We start from the raw sequence: 23,046 nt of genomic DNA on the forward strand, positions 1-23,046 counted from the left end.
CGGGACTTGGCACCTGACGCGGGGCTGCATCGGTGTTCGATCTCCGATGAAGGGGTAAGTCCAATGTTCCGTCAGCCCAGGCAATTGTATCATCTACGTCGGCGTCGTTCAAGGCTGCATCAGTACATTCGACCTCTTGGATTGCTCTGGTTTGGATGATATATTTGCCTACCTATTTATCATATGTCTCTATTAATCTAGTCTTAGCATATCAATTTAGCTCTATTGGCTGCTTCTCGCTTTAGGGTTTCTGCCGGTATCGGCTAAATCGCGTTGCTAGATTAGATTAGCTTAGACATCTACCACCCTGAAAACTCAGTCAACGGCTTGATTGTCCAGATATTATGTTTCTTTTCATACTTAGTGCTGCATCAGTTATGTTTGATCTACTAAGTCGTGCTTAGAACCATAATCTCTAGCCTTCTTCTTGATTGCCAATAAGGGTTTCATCGGGGTTTCAGCCGGTGAGTTATCTGGACGTTGCATCGGCTCATAAGGATTGCATATACATATAAGTTAGATTTAGCCGATAACAACAAAGGTTTCACTGTTTAATCTAATCTTGTGGATTTCATGACATCGGACCTCTAGCCGATGTGTGCTTTAACCTTCGGATCGGTGCTTATTTATCACATCATTGCTAGCCGATTGGTTTATACTGGATTATATTGTTATTTTATTACATCATCATCATCAGCTGATTGCCTTTATATCATTATCTACATTGGACATATAGCCGATTGCTTAAACCCTATCACTATCGGCTGGTATCGGCATCGGCTATTATCACTATCGGCTGGAACTACTCCATCGGCTTGTCAGCCGATCGGCTATTTAATCTACTGTTTACATATCTTGTCTGTTGTAGGGTCAAACTGACTGGCACGCCCGCATCTCATCATATTTGGACCTGCATTGGAGCTAAGCAGATCTCCCAGGCCAGTGTGTTCGATTTTTTCGTCAACAGTAGGCCAAATCCAGTCGAGTCAGCGTGAGGTACTGTAGAGCACCAGCGATGCTTCTGTACTCCGAAGGGTCGACGACAGGCAGGCCGTCTGTAGCAGAGAGCTTCGCACGAGTGTCCACTGATGTCGAGGTAGAGTGGCACTCGACCATGCCGACCTGCTGAAGAAGATCCACAGCATACTAGCGCTGCGAGAGGAAGAGGCTGTCGGAGGAGCGTGTCACGGAGATGCCGAGGAAGAAGTGGAGGTCACCAAGGTTTGTCATGGCAAACTCGAAGTGGAGGCGTGTCGTAAGTTACTGAAGTAATGTCGTGGTCGAAGCGGTGAGGATAATGTCATCGACGTACAGCAGAAGATAGGCAATGTGATCTCCATCTTTGTAAACAAAGAGAGATGTATTGGATGCTGAAGGCATAAAACCCATCTGTTGAATATACCTAGCAAACCGCTGGTACCATGCACGAGGAGCCTGCTTGAGACCGTACAGGGACTTCGGCAATAGACAGACAGCATCAGGGGCAGCAGGATCAACAAACCCGGAGGGTTGCTGACAGTAGACGATCTCCTTTAGGTGACCATGAAGAAATGTGTTCTTCACATCTAGCTGATGAATCGGCCAAGCACGGGAGGCAGCGATGCTGAGAACAACCCGTATTGTGGCTGGCTTGACAACCGGGCTAAATGTCTCGTCGTAGTCGATGTCGTGCTGCTGGGAGTATCCACGGACTACCTAACAAGCCTTGTGGCGGGCAAGTGAGCCGTCAGAGTGGAACTTGTGCTTAAATATCCACTTGCCCATCACAATGCTGGCCCTAGGGGGGCGAGGAATGAGACGCCAAGTGCTGTTGTCGACCAACACCTTGTACTCGTCGGCCATGGCAGTGCACCAGTTGGGATCAGCCAACACACTGCGATAGTTGGCCGGAACAGGAGAGGCGGTGGCATGGGTAGCTGTGTAGATCAGCCGGTCAACCGGCCGTAGGGAGCCAGTCTGGGAGCATGTCACCATGGAATGCGGTTGAGGAGCAGCAGCCACGTCAACCACATGGGCGGAAGACGATACCGGGACCGTCGGAGCAGGCGACGGCTGTAGACATGACGAAAGGGTGACACGATGGTGCCGCGTGGGTGGTACCGGCCGATGGGGCAACACCGGTCGAGGAGGCGCCGACCAACGGTGTGCCAGCCGTTGGGGCGCAGCTGGCCGCGGTGACTGTGTCGTCCGGCAAGCGTCGGCCGAAGAGGGGAATGTACGGTTGCTCAACCTCTGTGGAGGGAGCCACCGTATGGGGTCGCGGTCGCTCAACCTCCGAGGAGGGAGCCACCTTGAGAGGTCGCGGTTGCTCCACCTCCGAGGATGGAGTGACCGCTAGAGGGAGTCCCTGCAGCAAAAAATCAAAAGACGAGGCATTAGGGAAATCGTGATTCATCAAAAACGATGTGGCGCGAAATGATGATACACCGAGTGGAGAGATCGAGACATTGGTATCACTTGTGGGAGGCCGGGTACCCAAGAAAAATGCAAGCTGTCGAGTGAGGGGCAAGCTTATGTGGAGTTGTGGCACTCAAGTTTGGGTAACAAAGACAGCCAAAAACCCAAAGGTGGGAGTACTCTGGAGTGGTGCGATGTAGAAGCTGAAAAGGCAGTGAGTGGTGAACAGAGGAAGAGGGTCTCCGGTTGAGAAGGTAGGTGGCGGTAGCGAGAGCCTCAGCCTAGTACGACGGAGGCATGGAAGCCTATATAAGAAGCGTGCTATGGAGTTGTTGATGGTGCGGAGCATCCGTTCGGCTTTTCCATTTTGGGAGGAGGTGTAAGGGCAAGAGAGTCGTTGCTGGGTGCCACGGCTGGCCAGAAAGGTAGTAGTGGCGGTATTGATGAACTCTCAGCTATTATCAGCTTGAAGGGATTCTAGTGGTAGGCCAAACTGGGTGGAAACATACTCGGCAAATTCAACAATATGACGATGAACATCATATTTGTGTCGAAGCGGGAAGGTCCAACAGAAATGACTGAAATCATCAAGCACCACTAAGTAATATTTAAAACCTGAAGTACTCAACACCGGAGAGGTCCACACATCGCAATGGACAAGCTCAAAGGGAACAAAAGTGCAAGAGGATGACCTAACAAAAGGTAATCTGGTATGCTTCCCTAACTGACACGCATGACATAGAGAGGTGTCGATTTTATTATAGGAAATGGAGTGCATATTCCGAAGAATGTGGCGGCCGAACCAAGATGACCCAGATGACGGTGCCAAAGAGTGGAGGAAGTGGTGAGGAAGCAGTGGGCGGCGCTGGAGGGAGTGGCAGCTGGAAGAGTGTAGAGTTCCCCGTGGCTATTGCAACGAAGAATCACGCGCCGGGTCTGAAGGTCCTTAATAGAGAAACCAAATTCATCAAACTCAATGGAACATTTATTGTCGCAAGTAAACTAACGAACAGAAAGTAAATTACGAACTAAGGAAGGGGTGATAAGGATGTTTTTGAGTGCAAATTTGGTGGTTCCTATGGGAAGGAATGATATGCCACGACAAATAACGGGGATAGTTTGAACATTTCCAAAAGTAATAAAGGTGTGGGAGTTAGGCAAGCAAGTTACGAGGATACCGTCAGTGGAGGACATATGAGATTCGCGCCAGTGTCCAAAACCCAGTTATTTGTACTTTAGAATGCCATCTAGTTCAAGGCTGCAATGAGGCTAGCCTGCTCCCAATTGGGCTAGCCTGTAGATGGCCCAGCGAAGGTGGCTTGTGCCTGGGAATAGTGGGCCACCGGAGCCGGCCCAAGAAGACCAGCTGAGGGGAGAAGGGGGGGGGGGGGGGCGCCAGGCCAGTTGCTGGGCCGGCCAAGGGTTAAAGCAAACCCAAGGCCCAGCCGGCCGCCAGCTAGGGTTTCCCTGGCCGCCACCACCCCCAGCCCAGCCGCCGCCACCACCCCCTCCAGAGGAGCCGCGTGCGCCGCCTCCACCCCCACTGCCGCCTCCCCCATTCCCGCCTCCGGTCCAGCCGCCGCCGCCGCCGCTGTCGGTCAAGCCACCGCCACTGCGGCCGCCGTTGCCATTGCAGTTGCGGCGGTTGTTGGTGCCGCCACCGCGGCCGCCAGAGGAGCCGCCGCCTCCAGTCCAGCCGCCGACACCACTCCCACCGTCGCGTGCGCTGCCACTGCCCCCACCTCTAGAGAGGCCGCCGCCACCGGAAGAGGCGTTGCCGCCGAGAGGGCAAGAGGAGCCAGAGGTGGCGCTTGCAACCAGCGCTGTCGCCGCGGCCACCTTGGCCGCGTTCGTGATGCGCAGCTCCTTCAACAGGAGGGTGTTGCATGCCGATGTGAAGCTCAGGAGGACGTCCGTAGCTGCGATGTTGTCGGCGGTGTTGGAGAAGTCGTCATTGAGGCCTCGAAGAAGGTTGAGGACGAGTTGGGACTCAGAGACGGCGTGGCCGACATCGCGAAGGGCGTCAGTGGCAGTCTTCATCTTCTGGCAGTAGTCGACAATGGAGGAATCGCCTTGAATCATGGAGTGAAATTGATGGCTGAGAAAGATCGCTCGAGGCTGTTTGTTGGCGTGGAACATGTCCTCGATGGCGACCCACAGCTCCCGAGTGGTCTAATCTGGCTCCAGAGGTCGTGGATGTCGTCGGCGACTGATCCAAAGATCCAGTTGCGGATGTAACAGTCAGCCTGTTCCTAGGCTGGGTCGTTGGGACGTGGAGGGGCGGAGCCGTCGATGTGAGCCATCAACTCAAACTTGCCGCACAGGGAGGTGAAGAAGGCCTTCCATTTGTTGTAGATTGGGTGGGTGTTCTCCAGGGTGATGGGGAAGTGGGATTTGACGGCGACTGTGGCATAGGGGTGGAGGAACTCACTGGTGGTGCTGGCAGAGGAAACACCACTGGAGCCTGAGGAGGTGGAGGATTGAGTTGATTCAGTCGACATGGCCAGCACTCGCCGAGGAGGCAGCTGTGATGACAGCGTGCTAGAGCAGCGGAAAAGAAGGTAAGAACCTCTGATACCATGTAGAGAAAGTAGAATGGACGCCTCACCAATGTTGGGAGGTTGATCTCTCATATATATAGCTGAATTACAATGAATGCTAGTGCTGAGATACAATCAATACAAGATAGTTACATAAGACCAAAGGTCTAGGGAGAGTAACTATTTGGGAGTGTAAAGGTCTAGGAGACCAACAGCCTATAGATTAATAATAATCCTAATAATAGTTGATCACTAAATGCGGATGTTCTTGAACAAAAAGCTAGCAAAAAGATCTCAAGGTCAAAATAGTACAAAACCAGTCATTGTGCAAGCGCCACATAAAGTGATGAATTTCTTCTGAGTAGCTTGGACCAAGAGACTAGTCAGAAATGACATCCAGATGACTCCCAACCCTACGTTAGACTACTTGAAGTTAGTTTGTCAAGTAGTAGCATGAATTATGATCCATTTGGACTACCTGTGTTTTGGGATGTATATATATATGGAGGAAGCCTGAAACTAACACATCAACTCCTTCAGTGATAAATTTATAGGCTCCTTGTGAAGGTCTTCCCATACCAACATTAAGTCCCCAACCAACAGAAGACTCCCTCAGACTGTGTACTTCCATGGATGTTTCAAAACAAAAGAAAGCAATGATATGAAGATGTCCAGCACATGGTAACAAGCCATACAAACTTCGAAAGTATAGTAAGCAATAGGCTTATTACTTTTCTAATCTGAGCTCTAATTTGCCGCTACAACATACCGCCAATATTATAAGCCGTATGCCGAAGGGGGGAGGGCATGATATAATAACATAGATAATTTAAAGCACTATCCTGACTTAATTTGTTTCTTTGGTTTGGAATTCGTCCCGGTTGAACAATTGAACAGGTTCGAGTATGAACAGCCCAGGCAGTACTTAGGTTTGTATATTGGGTAATTTAACCATCCTTAAAAAGATACTTGAAGATATGTACCATATATTTTAGTCTAAAATTTGGTACCTATAGGTACTAGGTATCTCGAGACACCAAAATTTTAGGGTACTACAGGTACGTCTCAAGGACCTAAAAATTCTCGTGCATATCTTAAAGGCTGTTTTCAGAGAAACCTTTCTAGCTATGTACGAAAAGCTGTAGCATAAACCTTTCGATCTCCATCTCCTACATGATGAGTAGCTTCAAATTTCAAGAGTACTGAATTGGTGCTTTCTGGTAATTGAATGAACATATATTTGTTTGAGCAACAAACTTCTTGTACCACAAATTTTAGTATGAAATCTACTGATCTTTCAGTGGAGGGATTGTTTCACTGGTCCGATTATCTTCAGAATTATAAGAGGCTAGTCTCAAACCTGCAACACCTAACAATGGATATTATAATGTGCTGATGCATTCAACACTGTCGATTCCGACTTCTGAATGTGTTCCGAAATGACTGCGCAATTTCAGCATATTCATATCACTAGGTCAAAGTTAAATTTGCACACTGTCTTAGTAAATTAAATGACATCCAATCAAGTGTGCGACAAACTCCTTCACCGATTCAAAATAGCTAGAATTTGTAGGAGCTGGTGACAATGTTCTGTTGTCTTTCCATACTAGAACTCAAACAGTATGCTAATGTCATCCAGAGCTTAACCGATCACCTTGTACTAGTCTTCAACACCTCAGGTGTGCTGCCACTAAACATCAGATGATGCAGGGGAGCAAGTGGATCACCCGCGAACCCACTTATAGGTCAAAATAAACGAATTCGCGGGTTAGTTTAGCCTATAAGTGGGTTTTCGCGGGTTGCCGCTTGCACCCTTAGATGATGGCCTCGCAATTGAGCAGGCCTTGAAGTCACTCATGAGGAATATTATAACCATCCTGAGTTCTGCGAATAATAAAATGCAAGTCATTTGGACTTTTTTGCTGACATGGAACGCTTGTGCAGTTTACATGTTCTATGAGATGGATGGAATAGAATGCTCAAATTGAACTGGGATAATCAAACTAATATCTCATTGGTTAATGGCATGACATCCTATATGTACTGGTTTTGGTACGATAGCTGATTTGAAATCCAAATACCTCCCAAATACATCACTACTAATAACTCATGCATCACGATTAGCACAAGCGTTTACCCTACCTTAATTAAATTCCTGCTCTTTTAGCTCTTCATCGAAACAGAGCTGTAACGGAGAATTGAGTGACAGGCAAAATAAAATTTCTGACTCATAAGTAGCGAGCTGCCGAGCTAGACAACCAGTCCCTAGCGTCCACTAATTCAAGCGTGCTAGTAGTCTGAAAACCACTAAAAAGTGATGGTAAATTACATGGTCCAGATTTACTTGATGTTAGAAGTGACATCCAGATGACTCCCAAACCCTATGCTTTAGACTACTTGTTGACATCATAGTTTCTCAAGCAGTGGCGTGGATTCGTAAGGACTCCCTGTGTGCCTGGGCCGGGGCTGTATATATGGAAGCCGGAAACCAACACATAAATTCCATCAGTGATAAATAGGCTCCTTCAGATGGTCTTTCTGTGCCAACATCAAGTCCCCAACCACCAGAAGACTCCTCACACTCACAATGTACTCCCATCGCATCCCAGCAGCATGTCCAACTTATTTTTACCCAGTTGCATCACGATAGTTGGACCAGGTGGCACAGGAGATTTTTTTACCTAGGAGCATGAGTGGCGGGCTAGTCTACGGATTGATAGCCACTAAGATATATGTTCTGGTTGTTTCTTTCTTCTTATTTGGCTGTGTGCATTTTTGCAGAGGCCAGGGGTGACTCAGTTTGATTGTATAATCTTGATGTAATTAACTTAGTCTAAATAAAGCTTCCATTATCTAAAAAAGCAGCATTTGATTCAATCTAGAAGCTAATGTCCCCTTTGAATCAAAGAATTTTATGTAGGAATTTGTAGGATTCAAATTCTATAGGAATTTTTCCTATGTGAACATTTGATTCAAAGGATTGAGACTTTCCAAATCCTATAAAACTTCTATGGAATGGTTCACTGCATATAGATTTTGGAGGAAACTTAACCAGAGCTTCAAACTATTGTTGTACACATTAATTAGTTCAGTATGTGGCTCCCAAGCAATTGCTGTAGGCCCTAACCTCTGACGTTTCGACGTGATACCCTAATGATCATCTACAACAATATATGCATGGGGTAAGCTGAGCCGCCGTCATCACCATGAGTTCAAGATCGGAGTGTTCGACAGCTTCTTTTTCTTCATCTTCCGTCAGTCAGGCGTTCCTGCTCTTCAGAATGAGATCATCATCATCTTTTAGACTTCTACAATTTGTTTGTTTTTGTTGAAGTTTCTGATTCATTTGTTCATGCGCACTTATCATTCTGTGCAGGTGCATATAATCCAAAAAATTTTAAACTTGGTTCTTCAGAGATTCGGAATTAGAAATGCTCTAGTTTCTCTGGTTTCTAAAGGTGCATCTTACTGTTACCAAACAAAATCTGAGTTTACCGTAATCTGATTTCAATCACAGTGCAGTCTGATTCCCTTACGTTTGCATTCTCCAACCAAACAGCACCTTAGATGTAGAAAATCCATGTCATTTCCATCCTTATGTAATGGATTGGTTGCCCTGACCCTGAGGAACTCGGGCAGGTTCGTGCTCCAATGGTCCAATATATATTATATGGAAAGCGCCTCCGAACGACCTCCGATCATCGCACGTAGTTAATCACCTAATTTAACAAATAACGTCATGTCTCTCTACGCAATTATCGGTTTGCCAAGATATGATCACCAACCAACAGAACAATTACATTCTGACAATAGTAATTTAGGACTTATCTGCCAGATTGAATTTCACACCAATTACGTACACTTGTTTAATATATTACCGTACGCCTTGTTAATATTGTAGCAATTACTGTACTAATTCCTCGCAAGCAAAGCCCCATCAGCACAGTTTTTCATCTCATGAATTCTGCAGCATTCTTTTTAGATACGTTCTTGGTGATGATACAAAGGTATTGTATGGCTGATGAGTCATTCAAAGAGTAATAACTCAATCGGTAAGGTTCTCTGTGGTTGAACTGCCCACCAGATTTAAGTCCTAGACTCTACACATATGCTCGTATTTACGTACCTATCAATAGTGAGGCGTCTGTCATGACTTTGTCAACTTTGAAATATGCCGGTCCAATCTTTTGAATGTGCTCATAGGAGCAAGCAGGTATACGTATGTGTGTTTATAGGGGTGAGTGTATATGCATTTATGTGATAGTTTGTGTTTTTGCTGTGCTCCTTAAAAAAAAGAGTAAAGCATAACCAATGCTCTTATGTGAAAAACAGAGAATTCAAACCAGCATGCCTTAAATTTCATTATGCACTTAAACAAAGAATAAATATTTGACATCACAATGTATGGTTTCAAATGCAAGTAACTTGAGAAAACGTACGTATTCTCATGCATTTGTGAAATCATTGTCATGATTAATATTTGTGATGAACAATTGGCTATGCAAATGATTTAATTAAAGAATTGGTTTGAGAGTTTGTGTGAATATTGGTGTGAGTGCGTGTGACTAATGTGGGTTAGGTTGTGATATCTGTGCCCAGAAACGGTTGTTTTGTCTGATTGTGTGCAGGTGACTTGAGGTCAGCCTTGGTCAATGGTGAGGACCGGGACTATGTTCAGGGAGGAACAGAGGTCTAGTGCGGTCGGGATACCATGTGAGAAGGTGACTAGAGTCCAGATTCTTGGAGGTCAACTTCGGCCAACGGTGGGGATCGGGACTAAACTCATGGAGGAGTTGAGGTTCAGACAGTCAAGGATACCAGGTGACGAAGTTGGAGAGATCTTCGCAACGGGCTTCACGAGCTGTGCGTGCAAGTGCCGGTGTTCGCGAAGGAGATTGGAAGAAATTAGAGAGAAGTATATGGTGCTACAGTGCTTCGAGTTATTGTAGCAGGTCGTGTATGCATATATGTGTGTATGCTGGTCGTAGCATATGCATGTATGTATGGTGATTGATGCATGCATGTTGTGCCATGCATGTGTGATGGCTCGGTGGGCTTCGGTGGCAGCTGGCTGGAGGCCGAGCCGGTCCAGGAGCAGCGGCACGTCAGCCCACGTGCGATAGGCCCAAGCAGGAGCAATCGCAGGAGATCGAGTCCGATGCGGTTGGCTGCGGCTGTGGGAGTTTTGGTAAATTGTAAAAGGTTTAGAAATTGAGGGATTGAGTCCTATTGTGAATAGGAGTTTTACACCTACTTTGAGTAGGGGGTTTTTTGGTATAAATAGAGAGGGAGCGTGAGCCTTCCCGGTATCGCTTTGAGAGCAATTGAGTTGATAGTTTAATTCAGGTTTCGAGTTTAGTCGAGATTTTTGTAAGGAGTGCTGTTGTTGCACTTTGTAAACACAGAGAGAAGAAATAAAGTTTTCATCTACTTTGAGAGTTCTTCGATTTGTGTTTCTTCAGGTTCAGGCGGCAGGGAGGCGGTTCGACTGGCGGCGTACGAGCGGTCCGACCGGGGGCGATAAAACTACGTCGAGATTTCCATCGATTTGAGGGTAACTTTTATTTCCGTTAAAAGTTTTTGGGTTTTTGGTTTTGCCTACCATTCACCCCTTTCTGGTAGGCTTGGTTGCTTGTGTTCGATCCTATAAGTGGTATCATAGCCTCGTTTTCTTCTTTGGATTTTTATCGATCTAAAGTTTTTGCCATGGCTGCTCCTGTTAGGTTTTCAACTAAACCTCATGTTTTCGATGGAACGGATTTTTCTCATTGGTGTAGTAGGATGCAATCTTACATTATGGCTGAAGATTATGATATTTAGAGAAAAGTTTCTCATGCTTATGTGATTCCTGAAGCTATTAATACTGCTGCTGAAAAAACTGCTTTTGAACAAAATTGCAAAGCTCGCAATATTCTTTTGAGTGGGATTTCTCGTTCGGATTATGATCGTGTTGCTCATCTTCAAACTGCTCATGAGATTTGGATTTTTTTGAGTAATTTTCATCAAGGAACAAATAATATAAAAGAACTTCGTCGTGATCTTTTCAAAACGGAGTACATTAAATTTGAGATGAAACCTGGAGAAGCTTTGGATGACTATATTTCTCGGTTTAATAAAATTTTGAGTGATCTTAGATCTGTTGATTCTTCTTATGATGCTAATTATCCACAATCTAAGATTTTTCGCCACTTTTTGAATGGTCTTGACATGTCTATTTGGGAGATGAAAGTTACATCTATTCAGGAGTCTGTGAATATGTCTACTTTGACTTTGGATTCGCTTTACACAAAACTGAAAACTCATGAGATGAATATTCGTTCTCGTAAAGGTGATTCTAAGTCTAGTGTTTTGGTTTCGTCTTCAACTTTTTTGGATGTTGGTGCTTCTTCATCGAAGTCTTCTGTTCTTGCTTTATTTAATGCCATATCCGATGATCAACTCGAACAGTTCGAGGATGATTTGGTTTTGCTATCTAACAGATTTTCTCGAGCTATGAAAAATGTTAGGAACAGGAAAAGAGGAGAACCGAATCGTTGTTTTGAGTGTGGAGCACTTAATCATCTTCGTTCGCATTGTCCTAAGCTTGGGAGAGGAAAGAATGAAGATGATGGAAGAGTCAAAGAGGATGACGTGAACAAGAAGAAGAACATGAAGGAGAAGGAGAAGAAGAAGCATTGTATGCAGTGGTTAGTTCAAGAACTCATAAAAGTTCTTGATGGATCTGAAGATGAAGATGAGGGCAAAGGTAAGCAAGTTGTTGATCTAGATTTTATTGCTCGTAATGCTAGTTCTGCTGTTGATGAATCTGACGATGATAATGAAGAAAAGCTTAGTTATGATCAATTAGAACTTGCTGCTTACAAATTTGCTAAGAAACTTCAAACATGTTCTATTGTGCTTGATGAGAAGGATCACACTATTGAGATTCTAAATGCTGAAATTGATAGATTAAAATCTTCGATTCCTGATGATGATAATTGTCAATCTTGTGAAGTTTTATTTTCTGAAATTAATGCTTTGCGAGATGTCAATTCTGTTAATTGCAAAAAATTGGAATTTGAGATTGAAAAATCTAAAAAGTTGGAATCTTCTTTTGCTCTTGGATTTGCTTTACATGCTCGTGTTGTTGATGAGTTGATTTTGACAAAGAATGTTTTGAAAAAAATACAAAGTTGTTTTTTATGCAAGTTCTTTGGTCAATGCTTCATGTGCAAATAAGGCAAAACAAAACAATGGTGTTTTGATTTCTCAAGATTGTTCAAAGTGTGTTTTGAATGAGATGAAGTTGAAAGATGCTATAGGGCGTGTTAAACACATGGAAGAAGTTGTTAAACAAGATGAGGTGTTTTCTTGCTCAACTTGTAGAAAGCAAAAAGGTTTTTTGGATGCTTGCAAAAATTGTGCTATTCTTACTCAAGAGGTTTCTTATTTGAAAAGTTCTTTGCAAAGATTTTCTGATGGTAAAAAGAACCTCAACATGATTCTTGATCAATCTAAAGTTAGCACACACAATCGTGGTTTAGGTTTTGATTCTTATGCTTATCATGCTAGACATCCTCCTACTGTTTTGGGTGCTGCTAGGAGAGGTGAAATTTTGATTGAAACTGAGCCTAAGAACACTGTGTTTAAATCTGCTGGCATCATGTCTTCTTTGAATGCATCTTCTTCAAAATCAAATGTTGTGAATGCAAAATCTTCTGTTGTTGCAAAACCATCAATTTCAAAACCATCTACTTACCAAACTTGTCGTGAGAAGTACACTTGTTCTTTTTGTGGAAAAGATGGATATTTGGTTGGTTTTTGTTTTAGACTTGCCCATAAACAGAAAAAGGAAAGAGAAATTGCTTTTGCAAAACGACGTTGGCAAAAATCGGGTTTTAGTTCGAGGAGCACGGTGAGACCGCAGTTGAACCGGCGGTCAGACCGGCAGCTAGGCCCGGTTAGACCGCAGGGACAGCGGCGGTCAGACCGGCCTCGGGGTGATTTTGTGCGTAATTCAAATCAGTCTTTTGTGAAACGAAAAGGTAAGTTTTCAGGTATGTCTGGTTCTGATTTTGTTAGTGCATATGTACCTACTGGTTCTACTGGTCGTGTGACTCAGTGTTGGATTCCAAAATTTCTTATTTCTAACCCCAACACGGAGGCCTTGACATCTTCTCATTTGTAGGTATTTTGGTGGCATACTCCCCATGAGCGTTCAATGTTGTGACGGCGATTGCTTTACAAGGTAACATCAAGGTAATTTTTGGATTGATATAATTTTGTTCTACTCTCTTGATTATTAGCTTTTCATATGCTAGTGTTTGAGATAGTAGTTTTGTTTAATACATGTGGATATATGTCGATTCATGAGAACCTTGGTGATATCATTGGCAATTGGATGTCTTTTTCAAAATCATTGATTTCTTCTTGATTTTTGTTCGGGGAGAATTGGAGGTTAATTTGAGGGGGAGTTTATGCTTTTTCATGCATTCATGTTTATTTTTATGCATTTGCTCTAATTTTGAAAATAAATAAAAATGAGAAAAAGAAGAGCTTTGTTTTATACCTCTAGTATATTCTTGTGCATGCTAGCAAAATAATTGAGGTCTATTTGTTGCTATGTTAGCTTGTATGCATTTTAGTCTTTATATGAGGATTAGATATTGCTTTTAAGTGAGATGATGCATGACACTAATTCTTTTACTTGAATTAAGAAAATATGCAATATTGATGCTAGCATATGGTTTGATTTATAAATGCTTATGTATATGCTTTATTGAATTGTTATTCCTCAAATAGCTTTTATTTGCTCATTGTGCAAGAGAATAAAAAATATCTATGAGAGAAAAAAAATGAATACCGAATCCTTGGAAACAGTCTTGACGACAAGGACGTACCCGAAATAATTGAGAGAAAAAAAGTGAGCAAAAAGGCTCAAATGAAAGTTAAAAAATTCTCTTGATTGTTTTGTGCTAAAGCTAATTTGAGAAAGAGTGATAAATGCAATAGGTATATATGTATATTGTTTGTTTTTCAACCTATGTGCTTGTGAATATATTGCATTATAAATCATTTGAAATCATGAATCCTTATTGTTGATTTGAGCTTAATTGTAATATCTTTGATTCATGTTTATACTATAGTGCATGCTTGTTAACTAGCTGATGAATTTATCTCCCTTATATTGCAACACATGATCATGAATTGCTTTTGGTACATTTCAAAGCTCTCGGAAAAAATTGAGAAAATATAAAAACTAAAAATGGTTATTCCAAGTGGCAATCATGACATAATTTCATTTGTGTTTTATTGTTATTATTTCTCTTTTGAATTCTTGATGAAATCATTGTCAGAGGGGGAGAAATATACAAAATGCATGCTTCTTGAAAGGGGGAGAATTGAATTGTTTCGATTTTAAAAATAGTCAATTTTGTACTTTGATTGCAAATTGATGAGAGAAATTCTTTCTTTTAAAAAGGGGAGAGTTTTTCTTTTCACTTTTGTGATTTTTGTTTTTATTTTTCATAAACAAAAAATTGCATTTTGTTGATGTTGCCAATGTGTTCATCAAGGGGGAGATTGTGAAATCATTGTCATGATTAATATTTGTGATGAACAATTGGCTATGCAAATGATTTAATTAAAGAATTGGTTTGAGAGTTTGTGTGAATGTTGGTGTGAGTGCGTGTGACTAATGTGGGTTAGGTTGTGATATCTGTGCCCAGAAACGGTTGTTTTGTCTGATTGTGTGCAGGTGACTTGAGGTCAGCCTTGGTCAATGGTGAGGACTGGGACTATGTTCAGGGAGGAACAGAGGTCTAGTGCGGTCGGGATACCATGTGAGAAGGTGACTAGAGTCCAGATTCTTGGAGGTCAACTTCGGTCAACGGTGGGGATCGGGACTAAACTCATGGAGGAGTTGAGGTTCAGACGGTTAAGGATACCGAGTAACGAAATTGGATACGAGATGACACATGGTGAATGGACACCGTGTGGGAGAGATCTTCGCAACGGGCTTCACGAGGTGTGCGTGCAAGTGCCGGTGTTCGCGAAGGAGATTGGAAGAAATTAGAGAGAAGTATATGGTGCTACAGTGCTTCGAGTTATTGTAGCAGGTCGTGTATGCATATATGTGTGTATGCTGGTCGTAGCATATGCATGTATGTATGGTGATTGATGCATGCATGTTGTGCCATGCATGTGTGATGGCTCGGTGGGCTTCGGTGGCAGCTGGCTGGAGGCCGAGCCGGTCCAGGAGCAGCGGCACGTCAGCCCACGTGCGATAGGCCCAAGCAGGAGCAAGCGCAGGAGATCGAGTCCGATGCGGTTGGCTGCGGCTGTGGGAGTTTTGGTAAATTGTAAAAGGTTTAGAAATTGAGGGATTGAGTCCTATTGTGAATAGGAGTTTTACACCTACTTTGAGTAGGGGGTTTTTTGGTATAAATAGAGAGGGAGCGTGAGCCTTCCCGGTATCGCTTTGAGAGCAATTGAGTTGATAGTTTAATTCGGGTTTCGAGTTTAGTCGAGATTTTTGTAAGGAGTGCTGTTGTTGCACTTTGTAAACACAGAGAGAAGAAATAAAGTTTTCATCTACTTTGAGAGTTCTTCGATTTGTGTTTCTTCGGGTTCAGACGGCAGGGAGGCGGTTCGACTGGCGGCGTACGAGCGGTCCGACCGGCGGCCATAAAACTACGTCAAGATTTCCATCGATTTGAGGGTAACTTTTATTTCCGTTAAAAGTTTTTGGGTTTTTGTTTTTCTCTACCATTCACCCCCTTCTGGTAGGCTTGGTTGCTTGTGTTCGATCCTACAGCATTACGTTTAGGACGCACATTAACCATCCTAAATTTGTGTTCCTTCATCCGGGCCATGAGAAAGCAAATTCTCATGGCAAGCAATTTGTGTGACTCAAAAGTAGGGTGGCAGTCTCCACTTGAAAGCTAGCTTGGTGAAAAACTATGATTAATATCAAGTGCAACTGCAGATATTCTGTGACTCAAAACTATGCTTAATCACATACAGATATTCTTGAACAAAAACCTGCATTAACCTATCAAGTTCAAGCTGGAATATGATCAGTTCTTGTGCGAGTGCCACATAAACAAACCATCAAAATCTTGGTGTGTGACATCAAATATGTTACTAGGAGCGACATCCAGATGCCTCCCAACTCTACACTTGACTACTTAACGCAACAATTAACATTGTAGCTTATCAGGAAAGTAGAATGAATTATGCTCGAAATGCATTACCTATATTTGGGACTGTATATATGAAAACCTGAAACCAACACATCAACTCCCTGATAGATAATTTAAGTTTTCCCCTATCCTTTGGGAGGTATATATATGTCCCCACTATTTGAGAGGCACAAATACTGAACTGGTAAGTAAATATGGAAATAACGAAACAACCGAGTAACGCTTGCGGCGTGGGCTATTTGGAAAGAATGAAACAACCGATTCTTCAATCAGCAGCAGCAGAGAAGCTGGTTGGAGGTGGCCAGAGGGGATGGCTGACGAGGCGGCGTTGTGGCGGTTAGCCAACGCTGCTGTACCGGCACTTCATCTCTAGTTGCTATGAGGTCCTAGCTAGGTCGCTGTCCATCTCCGCGAGATTAGGTTTTAGTTCCCCCGTGTCATGTTCCCCCATCCCCTGTTGCTCTTTGGTTTTGTTGTACATACTTTTTACTCCTCTTAATATAAAAATATGCTCCTTGCTTATTCCGAAAAATAAGACAAGTTTATAATTAACAATGGCAAAACTTTTCTGGATGCTGGGAGGTATAGAGGTATATATACCTCATGGTGCTAGTCAAGATGTATATATCTCTGGAATAACATAAATACCTATTCCTCAGAAAAATGGAAGAAAACGTCAATATATAAAGGATGAGTTTCTAATCCTATTTCAAACCATAAAATTAGTTTTGGTACCTCCCATCATAATTATTAATAGGTATATATCTCAATATACCTCTCTCGAAGAACAGGAGAAAACCTCGAGATAAATAGGCTCCTTGAATTGTGAAGGCCTTTCTACACTAACGTCAAATACACCAACAACCAAAAGATATTGTCAAATCAAGAACACAACCTACACACACTAATGCTCGATGAGATCACCAAGCTGGTAGTAGTATAATAGTAGTATTGCTCATAAAATCTCATAATAGTATTGCTTGTCCTGATTTTGGAGTTTGAAGGTGATATCCTAGTGGTTGTCTACCTAATGTCACCAAAGAACCTCCTGATACCTCCCAAACCTAGCTAATAGAGAAATAAGAAGCTCATAAACCGCAGTGGTATCCTGGCTAGATGCAGTAGTAGCCAGCCACTACCACTAGGAAAATTCTTGCTTGCTGCTTCCATGACAACACCTGCATGCACAATTTGGGAGGCAACTCAGTGCCTATATATGTATATATAGATAGCTGATGTTTTTTTTTAAAGGAGGGCGAAAGATTTTCCTTGTATATTAATAGAGTAGAAGAATTACAGGTAAAAAAAATATGTACAGGGTCAGCCTAAAGACAGCCGACCTGCAGGGGCAAAGCACTAGGTGATATCAACCAAAATTCTAAACTCCTGCAGCTTTGTCGCTCCGGCTTTAACCCAAGCTGATGTTTATGTCTATAAGTTATTACCCATTCGAAATCTTTTTAGATATTTTAAAACACACAGGGTGCAAAATGGACAGTCCAAGAAATCAACTAATCATAATATCTTCATTGGAGTTGAAATACTACAACAATTAAAAGAGAGAATTGGACTGAAGGCAACAACAGTTTCCCTGCAGGGCTAAAGATTCGAGGATTTCCATCATGTTGATACCAAGCCATACAAACTTCGAAAGTATAGTTACTTCTATACATTCGAAGTACTAACCAGTGTGCCCAAGGGGACATGATACATACAAAATAGATAAAGTGCAGTCATCAGTGAGAGGCTGAAGGTGGGTTAGATATGCTAACTGGGAAACTATTCTAAACTCTCGAGATGATATCCTCTTGTTATTTGCATGTCAGTCAAATAGTCAAATAGTTATGAAAAAATTTGAGAAGATATATTAACATGTGATATATCACTCTATAAAGATGCAACTTAAAATTCAACTTCAATATGTTGCAACAAAAAAACAAATTAAACTATGCACTGATGCATATTCTTCCTGCCTATCAGAATACCACCGCGACTATTAACTCCATATTCTCCTCACTTTACATGCATAGACTTTTCAGCCTCCATTTCCTATATGAGTAGCTTCAAATTCCAGAATACTAAATTGGTTGTAGGATCGAATCACAAGAACTAAGCCAACCAGAGGGGGGTGAATGGTTAGTATGCCCACAAACCGAAACTTTTAGCGGAAATAAAAGTTACCCTCAAATTCGACGGATCGTGGTCTGACCGAAGTAGATGCGCCGGTCTGACCGCCTGATGAACGTTGGTCTGACCGATGTAGATCGATCGGTCGAACCGCCGAAATCGCCTGCCGCTGCCTGTCGCCGCCGCCGATCTGACCGCCTACGTGCCGCCGTTCTGACCGCCGATGAGTTACCGATTAGACCGCTGCACCCGAGAAAACACAAATCGAAGAAATCTTAAAGTGGATGATGACTTTATTGATTCTATTTGTGTTTACAAAGTGCACCAACAGCACTCCTTACAAAAATTTCGACTAAACTCGAAACCCTAACTAAACTGTCAACTCAATTGCTCTCAAAAGCGATACCGAGAAGTCTCACGCTCTCTCTCTATTTATACATAAGGTAGGCAGCCTAAAGTCACGAACCAAACTCATACTAGAAGTCTTAATTACCATAGGAAACCTTCTCGTACAAGAAACAAACTTTACATAACCACTCATACCAAATTTAGACTCCTTCCAAATTCGACTCCGCATCCCATACGCACACAATACCTCCATCGTATGCCATATGAAAAACTTCACCAACCACGTGCATTGAACTCTAGCCTTAGTATCCCGCATGATCTCTGACCACCATGGACGTCGTCTTATCCCCAAGCCGACTCCCGGTCCATCACCGCAAATACTCTCTCGGCATCTTGAGTCACCTACACATGGAATAAACAAAGAAACCATATTTCGAGACCAAGCTATCTCCAACTTGACTCATTAGTAGCAAATAATAGTATTACATACGCATAGTATCCATCTAGAAGTCATATTCATGAAACAATCACAGATATCCAAACAAACAACCCGAAACCGAAACCGAAACCGACACAGTGTCGGCCGGTCATACCGTGGGCTGCGTCGGTCTGACCGCGCAATACACACAGGTCTGACTGGCAGCACCTGCCCGGTCTGATCGGACCACATCCAGCAGTACCTAGATCACCTGTGAAATCCAATCATCTCCAACACCATTTCGCAAATAAATTCCAAATATCAAAACCGATAATCTCCAATACCAATTGTTCATCACAGAATAATAATAAAAACACCTTTGATTTTACATTGGTGTTTTCTGGTAATCGAATATATGAACATGTACAGGTTTGTTTGGGCAAGGAGCTTCTTCGGCCACAATTTCAGTATGGAGTCAAATTGACCTTTGAATGGAAAGGTTGTTTCACTGGTCTGAATATGTTCAGAATTAGAGAAAATCTCATGTATATCTCTGAAATTTTAGCTAATCCTTTATGTGTCCCTAAATTTTGCTTACTTCCTTGTATACCCCAAAATTTGATTTTCATCCCTTCCATACCCTTCCTGTCAGTTGACTGTCTAATTTCTATAAAAATAACTATTTTACCCTTTGGATGAACATAGAAATTTATAAATCACATTATTAAAAATATAAAAGTTTGTCGCATGAGACTATTATAGTTATGAGTTTTTTGTGTGATGCATTATTTATCACAAAAATTATTTTTAGATAATAAAAAATGTATTTATTTTTTAAAAAAGTCATAAAAATGAGGAGCATTCATACAAAGATAGGACCACCGATGCTCACAATAATTTTCTTTATGAATATTCCCGATCAAAAAAATCCATTGTCCTATTAAAATTTCAAATAAATATTTAATTTATTACATTTTTTATTTTCAAAATTTATGTCAAAATTTTCTGCACTAATTATTTAGTCTCATTAGTTTCATAAAATGCGCATACTGTGTACTCAAACGAAATTTTCAATCGTTTTTCAAGTTTATATTTAAACCTAAAGCATCGAGGGCAAAAAAAGACATTTGCAACTGTCGGTGATATGGGCCCGAGGGTACCGACGCTGAGGGGAAGAAAAGTTCTTTCCCCCAGCCACGTGACCGAGCGGCCCGGAAGACCCCTAATATCAAATAATTAGAAGGGGTGAGGCTTCGAATCCAGGTCATCTAGCCTACCACCTTGTGGAGCTAGCCGGAAGACCCCTAGGCGTTTCTCACGAGCAAACCTATTAGCACATGATTAATAAACTATTAACTTAAAAAACATGAAAAATATATTAATGTGATTTTAAGAGCAATTTTCCTATAAATTTTTTTGGCAAAAAATGCACCGTTTAGTGATTCAGGAAAAGCGTGCATGTGAAAAACGAGAGAGTAGAAACATAGACCACTTACAAAACTAATTGCATAAATGAGAGCTCATTCACGAGACAAATTTTTTAAACCTAATTAATCAATAATTAGCACATGTTTATTGTAGCATCACATAGGCTAATCATGGATTACTTAGGCTCAATAGATTCGCCTCGCGAATTAGTCTAGGGTTATGGAATGGTTTTTATCATTAGCCTACGCTTAATACTTCTAATTAGTGTCTAAATATCCAATGTGATAGGGACTAAAGTTTTAGTACCTGATCCAAACAGGGACTAAAACTTGATTCATTTGAAGCCTGCACATGTAAGGCTCAAAGGCCAGGCTTTTTTTTAGATTGGCTATTTTTAGAATAATAGTCAAACGTATCAATAAAAAGTTAACGTTATCATATATTAAAAAATATATTAAAAAGCAGAGAGAGTAGTAATGAATTAATCTCAGTATTATTTGTAAGCTAGGATTTAGAGAAAACGATGTCTCAAGTGATACGTTATGATTTAATTTACAGAATTGAATGGATAAGATGACAACGCTTTTCTATTAAACGCTAGCGGTGCCGTGTGTTCTATGTGGTGGCGCTGCCGCGCCAGAGTCATTTTTTTAACGCAAAACTCTTCCCACATAATAAACTTCAGCCAACTTTCGTTGGTCCGACAGTATAGAGTGTGTAACATATGTACATTTTCAAATACCGTAAAAAAAACTATAATCAGACACAATAATAAATTGTAACTATCTCTTTATTCCTTATTGATCGCTCTTTCTAGATCTTGGATACATATGTTAAGAACCTTTTTACAGTATTTGGCGAGGCATCATTTTTTTTTGTGTCGCTAGTGTTGTTCTATGCTACATCTACACTAGATTCTGGTACCTCCTCAATGACCGTAAAACACACAATTGAAGGGTTTTTTTCCCCTCCATTTAGTCAAAAGATTCATGTTTTTTCCCCAGTTTTGTGTGAACATATAACTTCCAAGCTTGGTGGTTGTGTTACTTTCTGGCACTCTTTGATATGTTCAATTTCTGATATTTGAGCAACTTCTTATGTCCTTGGAGAATATTATAACAAAGGGCTCTACTGCCATTTTCTCCCTTTCCCCCAATGAGGCTTGTCTGGTAAGTGAGGTATCTACATTCCCTCTGGATTGAAACGAAACCAATGCAAAATTTGCTACAAGACACTAAAAGAAAATATGGTTTTTGTTGATAGCCATAGGCACCGCAAAAATATGAATTTGTCTAGATACTCAAAAGTGTAGTATTTTGCTGCAGTACACTGGACGGATTAAAATACAATATCCACCCAATTGATTAGAAACAAACCATGTAAGATATCAATTCTGCCACCATCTTATTCTTCCTTCTCCTAGTCATCTTCCTGCAACACAGGCACCGGGGTGGAGCTGCCACGGGCCTCTGCCTCACTCCGCAGACCGGACAGGACACCACGGTCTACCTCCTTGTGCCTCGACGTCCTCATCCCAGATGGGAAGGAGGCTGCCATCACTGCCATTCCCCTAGCTAGCCCCGTGCGGCGGCAATCCAGACCATGCTCTGGCGCTGTGCTCGCCTGCGGATCATGGGACGACGAGAGGCTGTGCTCGCCAGTGGACCATGGGGACGAGAGGATGTAGCAAGCTTCGGTTCTAATTTGCCTAACCATTGTCAGATAAGCGGCAGGCTTCTATTCCTGATGCCTTCCAATCGCAGTACAATATGCATGCATGTCAGCAAAGGAGAAGTAGCATAGCACCCAACAACAAACCCATGGTTGCGAGCGTATGTATTTATAAGAGAAAATTAATTATGGCCCTATGGATGATCTTGCATGATTGGGGGAGAGGTAGTATTCTACACAACATATATATAGGCATGATTAGGGAAGCTTAAAATTCTGGGAAACAGCTGGTTGGTATAAGGATCTTTTGAGAATGTAAAAAAGCTGGATTTTTTAATGTCTATCTAAATTCTATAACTACAGCTTCTTAGAATCTAAACGAAAAGCTTAACTGTTTGAGGAGCTTCTAATTTTGGGAGAAACTGCTATTGTCAGAAGCTCTCCCAAACAGGTGCTACGTGTGTCTATCAGTCGGTGAACTCTATGCCATCTTTTTCATAAAATCAATTTAAACGTAGCTGTAACCTTCAGCCTTACCATGTCAATGAAGGTTCTTGATTCATTCCAAGCCTGCAATAAGGCTCAAAGGCCAAGCTTCTTTTTTTTTACAAATAATGGTCAAACGTATCTAATATTAAAAAACAGAGAGAGTAGTAATAGAATATTCTCAGTATTATTTGTAAGCCAGGATTTAGAGAAAACGATGTCTCAAGTGATACGTTATGATTAAGCACAAAATTGAATGGGTAAAATTGAATGGGTAAGAGGGCAAGGTCGAGAGAGAATCACGAGACTTGAAAGATTGTTTTCTCTTCTTCCTCATGCTCCTCCTTGCCCAGCTGGCCCTCGATTCAGCTCGGGTCCCTAAAGTGTTGTTTTTCTAAAAAAAAATAATACAACTATTATTGGTGCTGGTCTTTTAAAAAAGGCGCTT

General features: G+C 42.0%; 1 non-coding gene across 1 annotated transcript; it reads left to right on the plus strand.

Moving 5' to 3' along the window:
- The first annotated feature begins 3,939 nt into the window (after positions 1–3,939).
- LOC112936576 (uncharacterized) lies at positions 3,940–7,798 on the plus strand. Its single transcript, XR_010737176.1, has 2 exons — positions 3,940–4,958; positions 7,362–7,798. It is a non-coding gene; the product is annotated as an uncharacterized protein (transcript).
- The last annotated feature ends 15,248 nt before the right edge of the window (positions 7,799–23,046 follow it).

This window comes from Oryza sativa, chromosome 10, assembly GCF_034140825.1.
Source record: "Oryza sativa Japonica Group chromosome 10, ASM3414082v1".
Classification (NCBI taxonomy): domain Eukaryota; kingdom Viridiplantae; phylum Streptophyta; class Magnoliopsida; order Poales; family Poaceae; genus Oryza; species Oryza sativa.